Raw genomic sequence first — 8270 nt, 5'->3', positions numbered from 1 at the left:
TCAGAACCCAGATTCCCCATCACATTAAGCAGTGGAATGCCAAACATTCCAGAAAAAGAAGACTCAGACCTGAAATTATACCTCAAGATGATGATGGAGATCTTTGAGAAGAGTGTGAATAAATCCCTTAAACAAGTACAGGAGGACAACCATAAACAAATAGAAACATTAAAAGAGAAAACATGGAAAACACTCAAAGAAATACAGGAAAACAGAACCAAAGAGATGAAGGAATTGAAAATGGAAATAGAAACAATAAAGAAAACACTAAAAGAGACAACCCTGGAGGTGGAAAACCAAAGGAAAAAAAAAAAGAAATCAGGAGTCACAAATGCAAGCATCTCCAAGAGACTACAAGAGATGAAAGAGAGAATCTCAGGGGCTGAAGACAACATTGAAAACATAGACAAAACAGTCAGAGAAGATGCAAAAACCAAAAAAGCTCCTAACCCAAAATGTCCAGGAGATCCAAGACACAATGAGAAGACTAAACCTAAGGAATAGAAGAGGGCGAAGAATATCAACTAAGAGGCACAGTAAATATTTTCAACAAAACTGTAGAAAAAAACTTTCCTACCCTTAAGAATGAGATGACCATGAGCATAAAAGAAGCCTACAGAACTCCAAATAGAGTGGACCAGAAAAGAAATTCCTGACACATACTAGTCAAAATGCCAAGTGTTCGAAACAAATAAAGAATACTAAAAGCAGTAAGGGAAAAAGGTCATGTAACATATAAAGGTAGACCAATCAGAATTACACCCGACTTCTCAACAGAGACTATGAAGGCTAGAAGATCCTGGATAGACATCATACAGACCCTAAGAGAAAACAAATGTCAGCCCAGGCTGCTATACCCAGCAAAACTGTCAATCACTATAGATGGAGAGACCAAAATATTCCAGGATAAAACTAAATTTACACAATATCTGACCACGAATCCAGCCCTACAAAGAATAATAGGTAGAAAACCCAATACAAGGAGGGAAACTGCATCCTATAAATAACAAGAAAATAACTAAGCAAGAAAACCAAAAGAAGAAAGACGCACAGACACACTTCTACCTCTAAAAGCAAAAATAGTAGGAAACAGCAACCACTATTCTTTAATAACTGTTAACATAAATGTATTCAATCCCCCCCCTCAGAAAGACAGAGGCTATCATACTGGTTACATAAACATAATCGAGCATTTTGCTGCATACAGGAAATTCATTTCAGTGACAAAACAGACACTATCTCAGAGTAAAAGGTTGGGAAAAAAAAACCTTCCAAGCAAACGGCCCCAAGAAACAACTGCAATAGCTATTCTAATATAAAATAAAGTAGATTTTCAAACAAAAATTATCAAAAAGATAAGGAAGGACACTTTTTACTCATTACAGGGAAAATTTATTAGGAGGAACTCTCAATCCTTAACATACATGCTCCAAATAAAAGAGCACCCATATTCATAAAAGAAACCCCACTAAAGCTCAAAAAATACATTGCACCACACACAATAATAGTGGGAGACTTCAACACCTCTCTCTCATCAATGGACAGATCATGGAAGCAGAAACTGAAAAAGGACACAGTGAAACTAGCAGAGGTTATGAACCAATTGAAATTAACAAGCATCAATAGAACATTTTACCCTAAAACAAAAGAATACAACTTCTTCTCAGCACCTCACAGCACCTACTCCAAAATAGACCATATAATCAGTCACAAAACAAGCCTCAATAGATATAAGAAGATTGAAATACACCCATGCATTCTATCAGATCACCATAGACTAAGGCTGGTCTTTAATAACAACAAGGACAACAAAAAGCCCATATGGAAACTGAACAATGCTCTATTAAACGATAGCATGGTAAAAAAAGAAATAAAGAAAGAAATTAAGGATTTTCTAGAATTTAATGAAAATAAAAACACAACATACCCAAACCTATGGGATACAATGAAAGCAGTACTGAGAGGAAAACTCATAGCTCTGAGCGTTTTCCAAAAGAAACTGGAGAGAGCATACACTATCAACCTGACAGCACAGCTGAAAGCTCTAGAACAAAAGGAAGCAGATACACCAAAGATGAGTAGACTGCAAGAAATAATCAAACTCAGAGCAGAAATTGACCAAATAGAAACAAAAAAGAACCATTCAAAAAAAAATCAACAAAACCAATAGCTGGTTTTTTGAGAAAATTAAGAAGATTGATAAACCCTTAGCCAGACTAACTAGAGGGCAAAAAAGAGTATCCACATTAACAAAATCAGAAAGGAAAGAGGAGACATTACAACTGAATCTGAGAAAATTCAAGAAATCATCAGATCCTACTACAAAAGCCTATACTCAACAAAGCTGGAAAATCTGGAGGAAATGGATGAATTCCTAGACAGATACCAGATACTAAAGTTAAACCAGAATCAGGTAAACCATCTAAATAATCCCATAATACCCAAAAAATAGTAAGCCTACCAACCAAAAAAAAAAAAAAAAAAAAAAAAAAAAAAAGACCAGGTTCACATGGGTTCTGTGCAGAATTCTATCAGACATTTAGTGACTTAATACCAATACTCTCCAAACTATTTCACAAAATAGAGTCATAGGGAACACTACCTAACTCATTTTTTGAGGCCACAATAACCCTTGTTCCTAAACCACACAAAGAACATACAAGGAAAGAGAACTTCAGACCAATCTCTCTTATGAACATTGATGTAAAAATACTCAACAAAAATACTAGCAACTTTTAAATGGGATATTCTCTGTATTTGCATTTCAGATTTTATCCACATTTCCCCAATCCCATATCCCTGTCCCCCCATTACCTTCATGAAGGTGTTCCCTCTCCCAACCACCCTTTCCCACCCCAGCTCCTTGGTATTCCCCTACACTGGGAGAATGAGCCTTCCAATGGCCTCTCCTCCCACTGATGCCAGAGAATGCTGTCCTCTGCTGCACATGCACCTGAAGCCATGGGTTTCTCCATGTGTACTCATTGTTAATCACTGGGAGCTCTGGTGGGTTGGTTAGTTGATAATTTTGTTTTTCCCGTGGGGTTGCAGATCCTTTTAGCTCCTTTAATCCTTTCTCTAACTCCTTCACTGGGGTCCCCGTGTTCAGTCCAATGCTAGGCTGCAAGCATCCTCCTCTGTATCACATATTAGCAACTTAACACACTCCTAAAAGCTCTAGATCCAAACGAAGCAAATGTACCCAAGAGGAGTAGGTGGCAGGTAATAATCAAACTCATGTCTGAAATTAATCTATTAAAATTAAAGAGATTAATACAAAGAATCAATGAAACCAAGAGCTGATTCTCTGAGAAAATCAACGACATAGAAAATCCATAGCCAAACAAACTAAAAATTGTAAATGCACTTTAACAAATCAGAAACAAAATAGGGACATAACAACAGATACTGCAGGAATTCATTCATTAGCTAGATTTAGCCACCTCCCCAAACCCCCACACATATGTAGCAGATATGTAGAAATATTAAGGAACAGTGATTGTTGCTTTCTGCTATTTTTGTTGTTAGAGGTAGAATTATGTTTGTGTGCTTTTCTTCTTTGTGGTTTGTTGCAAGAAGATTAATTTCTTGCTTTTCCTAGGGTAAAGTTTCTCTCTTTGTGGTGGAGTTTTTCATCTATTATCCTTTGTAGGGCTGGATTTGTGGACAGATATTTTGTAAATTTGCTTTTGTCATGGAATATCTTGGTTTCTCTATTTATAGTAATTGAGAGTTTTGCTGGATATAGTAACCTGGGCTCGCATATATGTTCTCTTAGGGTCTGTATGACATCAGTTCAAGATCTTCTATCTTTCATAGTCTCCGTTGAAAAGTCTGGTGTAATTCTGATTGGTCTGCCTTTATATGTTACCTGTTCTTTCCCCTTACTGCTTTTGGTATTCTTTGCTTTAAACATTTGTTGTTTTGACGATTATGTGCCGGGAATAATTTCTTTTCTAGTCCTATCTATTTGGGGTTCTGTAGGCTTCTTGTATGTTTGTGGTCATCTCTTTCTTTAGGTTAAGAAAGTTTTCTTCTATAATTTTGTTGAAGATATTTCCTGTGTCTTTCAGTTGGGAATCTTCCCTCTCTTCTACATCTATTATCCACCAGTGTTCTCATTGTGTCCTGGATTTCCAGGATGTTTTCTGTTAGAATCTTTTGGATTTTTGCATGTTCTCTGACTGTTGTGTCCATGTTTTCTATGGTATCTTCTGCCCCTGAAATTCTCTCTTCCATCTCTTGTATTCTGTCAGTGATGCTTGTGTTTATGACTCCAGATGTCTTTCCTAGGTGTTCCAACTTCAGGGTTGTCTTCTTTTGTGATTTCTTCATTGTTTCTATTTCTGTTTTCAAGTCTTTCACCTGTTTGGTTGTGCTTTCTATAGCTCTTTAAGTGATTTTTGTGTTTTTTATGTTTTCTTTTTAAGGGCTTCAACCTGTTTGTGTGTGTTCTCTTGGCTTTAATGTACTCACTTTTTAAAGTGTGTTATTTATGTGCTTCTTGAGGACCTCCATCTTTATCATGAAGTATGATTTAAGTCTAGATCTTGTTTTTCTGGTGAGTGGGATATCCAATATTTGCTCTGGTGGGAGAACTGGATTCTGATGCTCCAAGGCTCTCTTGGTTTCTGTTTTTTATATTCTTATGCTTGCCCCTTGTCATCTTGTTATCAGTAATACTAGGTGATCTTGTTGTTTCTGACTGGAGCTTGTCTCTCCTGTGGGTCTGTGGGTCTGTGGTCTCCAGAAGGAGATTGCTTCTGGGTGTTCTACTCTCTGGGTAGGCTGCGAGTTCCAAAGGCAGTTCCCAGTCCTCATGCAACTGGGACAGCTCTGTATTTGGTCTGGAAGTGTTTGTTTCCAGGCAGCACTATACCTGCACCCTGAAAGTTCCAGGTGGCCTCTCCTGGGATAGTCTGTGGAGAGGGAATGTGGATTCACTCTTGGGCTCAGGAGTGAGAGACCTCCTGTAACGCCCCTGGGTTCCAGCAACCTGTGGGCAGCCTGCCAGTCCTGATGAAACTGGGCTGGCTCTGACCTTCACAATTACTTTTTATTAATACTGAAACAGGTATTTCTATGTGTCATTAGAATTATTAATCTAATTATTGGCACCAATTACAAAGAAGCAACAGTGAATCTCAAAAAATATTTCACAGCATTTACTACTAATACTATTATTATTGTTTTAATTATGTGTAAATGTAGATGTGGACATGGAGTTATGCACTTCAGTGCTAGTTTGCCTGGAAGCCAGAGGCCCCAGACACCCTGGAGTTGTAGCTACAGACAGTTGAGAGCTGCCTCAATGGGTGCTGGGATTTGAACTCAAGTGCTCTGGAAGATCAGGCAGTGAGTGCTATTAACAGCTATTCCACCTCTCTAGCTTCACAACATAATGTATTTTAATACTGGGAATTAGTCTTCGTGTTGCTTACACCAGTGCATAGTTGTTTTCATTCATCGGTTCTTGGATTACATGACAATGACTTGACTAATTTGAGAATGCAAGGTTCCTAGAAAGCTGGCTCAGCAGTTAGAGCTCTAACTGCTGCTCCAGAAGACCTGTGTTTGATTCCCAGCATCCACATCTCAAAAGGGTCTGTGACTTCAAATTACATCAAAAACAAAAGTCAGTGATTATTTCTTAAAAACCGTGCATGTGGTACACAAGTTTAATCCCAACACAGAGGGAAGAGAGTCACAGTGAGTTTGAGGCCATTCTGGTTCCTATATGAAGCTTGAGGATAGCTGGGACTACATAGAAATGTTATATACTCACATAACACACACACATGCATACATACATACACACATGCACACACATATAATTTGTTCTTAAAAAGACATTTGAAAGATTCTTGAAATAAAATTATTGCTCTTACATTTTATTGTATATTAGCCATGGACAAAATACAGACATTGTCTATGAATTCTAAACAGAACCATTCTAGGTCTGTTTCTGTAAATAACCTTATCCTAAGTTAGCATGAGTGATCAACATAAATTAAAGATGAGAGATTGATATAAAGGTGTTCATGGAAAGAGACAGAGTGCACACTGACAGACAGATACGTTGATGATGTTTATTACAAAGTCAGTGAAATTTGGTGGATGGTATTAATAATGATCGGCAAGATACCATCAAACAGCTTTGGGAGCTTGGAAATATTCACGTGGTAACGGTCAAACAAGCATCAAAGCAAGCATTGATTTGGTTCCCTTCCTATTTCTTTCAGAATTAGCTTTATGTGACATTATAAAAATACACACATATTATTATATAATAGTAGTGTCTGCAAAGAAAAAGAAGTAAGAGATTTCATATTTCTGGAATATTTTGCACGGGTAGAGCTGTACTCCTAAACTGCAGTAAGAACTTCCAGAGCAAGACAAGTGTTTAGCAGGCAAGTGTCCTGACTCCCACAGTCTGAGAGCTTTGCATCAGAGCTGAAGAGATGAAAGTTCTGTGACCCAACCCAGGCTGATGAGCAGACAATGCCCTCCCATCTCTCTCTGAGCCAACACTCAGAATAAACCATTAACTCATCCTGACATTGTGTGGGCAAAGGCTTGTCCTTTTGTTCATTATTGAGACATGCTGGCATGCTTCATTTAGCATATCAATAATAAAACAATCACAGAGAGTGTCAGTACCAGCCTTTAGATCAATCCAAAGGGCGACTCAAAGTACCCTGTTACAATCCATCATCCCATTTGTTTCCTCAGGGCCCCCATGACATCCTTGTTCCTCAGGCTGTAGATGAACGGGTTCAGAACAGGGGTGATGATAGAGTAGAGCACAGCCACCACCTTGTCCCTTCCAGGAGAATGCAAGGAGTGTGGCTGGGTGTAGGTAGATAGAGTGGTGACATAGAACATGCTGGCCACAGTCAGGTGTGAGGAGCAGGTGGACACAGCTCTACTCTGTCCCTTCCCTGAACCCATCTGGAATACAACAACCAACACCCGAGCATAGGAAGCTAGGATGGCCAGGAAGGGGATCAACAGAAAAACAAGGCCACTCAGGAGGACTGTATGCTCATATTGGGATGTGTCTTCACACACCAGTGGTAAGAGAGATGGAACCTCACAGAAAAAGTGGTTAACAATCCTACATCCACAAAACGGAAGTTAAAATACATACACTGAGTGCACTAATGCTGTGAAAGAGCTGCTGCTCCAGGCACTGGCGACCATGGAGCAGCAGATCTTCATGCTCATGAGCACAGGGTAGTGCAAGGGCCGGCAGATGGCTATGTACCTGTCATAGGACATGAAGCCCAGCAGGAGGGCTTCAGATGCACCCAGAGTCAGAAACACAAAGGCTTGGATTACACATCCCAGAAAGGAAATGGTCTTGGTGTCTGACAGGAAGTTGGCTGCCATCTTGGGCACAGTGGTGGAGATGTACATCATGTCGATGATGGAGAGCTGGCTGAGGAGGAAGTACATGGGGGTGTGGAGTGTTCGGTCCATCCTGATGAGATGGACCAGTGTGATGTTGCTTATGAGAGCCACTGCAAAGAGGATGGTGATGACTATGAAGAGGAAGGTGTCCATGTGTCCCTTCTGGAAAAGACCAACCAAGATGAAGTCTGTCCCACAGCTGTGGTTTCCTGCCTCCATGTCTTAGAATGAACTCTTCATGCTGATCCACCCTGGAAAGACACGCTCTGGTGAGGAATGTCCTTGAGGAGGAAACAAGTAGTATTACATTGGGTAGAGTTCTTTACTAGATCTAGACCACTCTAGACTGTGTTCTATGATTTCCCCTCTTGTAAAACTCTCCTTTTAGTTATTTTTATTTATCATCCTTTTACCAATATTAATAGTTACACATTCCATTGTAAGACATTTTAATTCGAAAGGTACCATGTAGAGTGCATGCATTAAACTAGGAGATCCCCTTCCCTTCTCCTGGTCATTTGTCATGATTGAAGTCTGCAAGCTCTTCCCTCTGAAGGTCTTTGTAAATTACAATATGGAAATGGGGATAAGATCTTTCAGTTAAGATGCAAATGTTTGCCTTCTTTGCTTTCAAACATTGTATTCTCATCAGTAGACTTTATTCGTTTAGAAATTGGAACCTATGTCTTTGCCAGGGAAAACACTCTCTGAGTTGTTTCATGTTTGTGAAGAACAGAGCTGATCAAATACAGTTTAATTTTTAATAATTCTTTATCTAACTCTCAATTCTAATCATAAAGAAGAGTTAAGGGTTTTGTAGTATCTGCATAGAAGTTTGCAGTCCTTATGAGTTTAAA

The 8270-nt window shown here is 39.1% G+C and overlaps 1 pseudogene across 1 annotated transcript; it reads right to left on the bottom strand.

Annotated features, from left to right (window-relative positions):
• Positions 1–6711: 6711 nt before the first annotated feature.
• On the bottom strand, positions 6712–7632 carry LOC308426219 (olfactory receptor 2AK2-like; annotated as a pseudogene). The gene has a single exon. The product of its transcript is annotated as an olfactory receptor 2AK2-like (transcript).
• Between the last annotated feature and the right edge of the window lie 638 nt (positions 7633–8270).

Source organism: Micromys minutus, assembly GCF_963924665.1.
Source record: "Micromys minutus genome assembly, chromosome: 10".
In the NCBI taxonomy this organism is placed as follows: Eukaryota; Metazoa; Chordata; class Mammalia; order Rodentia; family Muridae; genus Micromys; species Micromys minutus.
The sequence above is the reverse complement of the archived record's forward strand: the minus strand, read 5'-3'. Positions and strand labels throughout refer to the sequence as shown.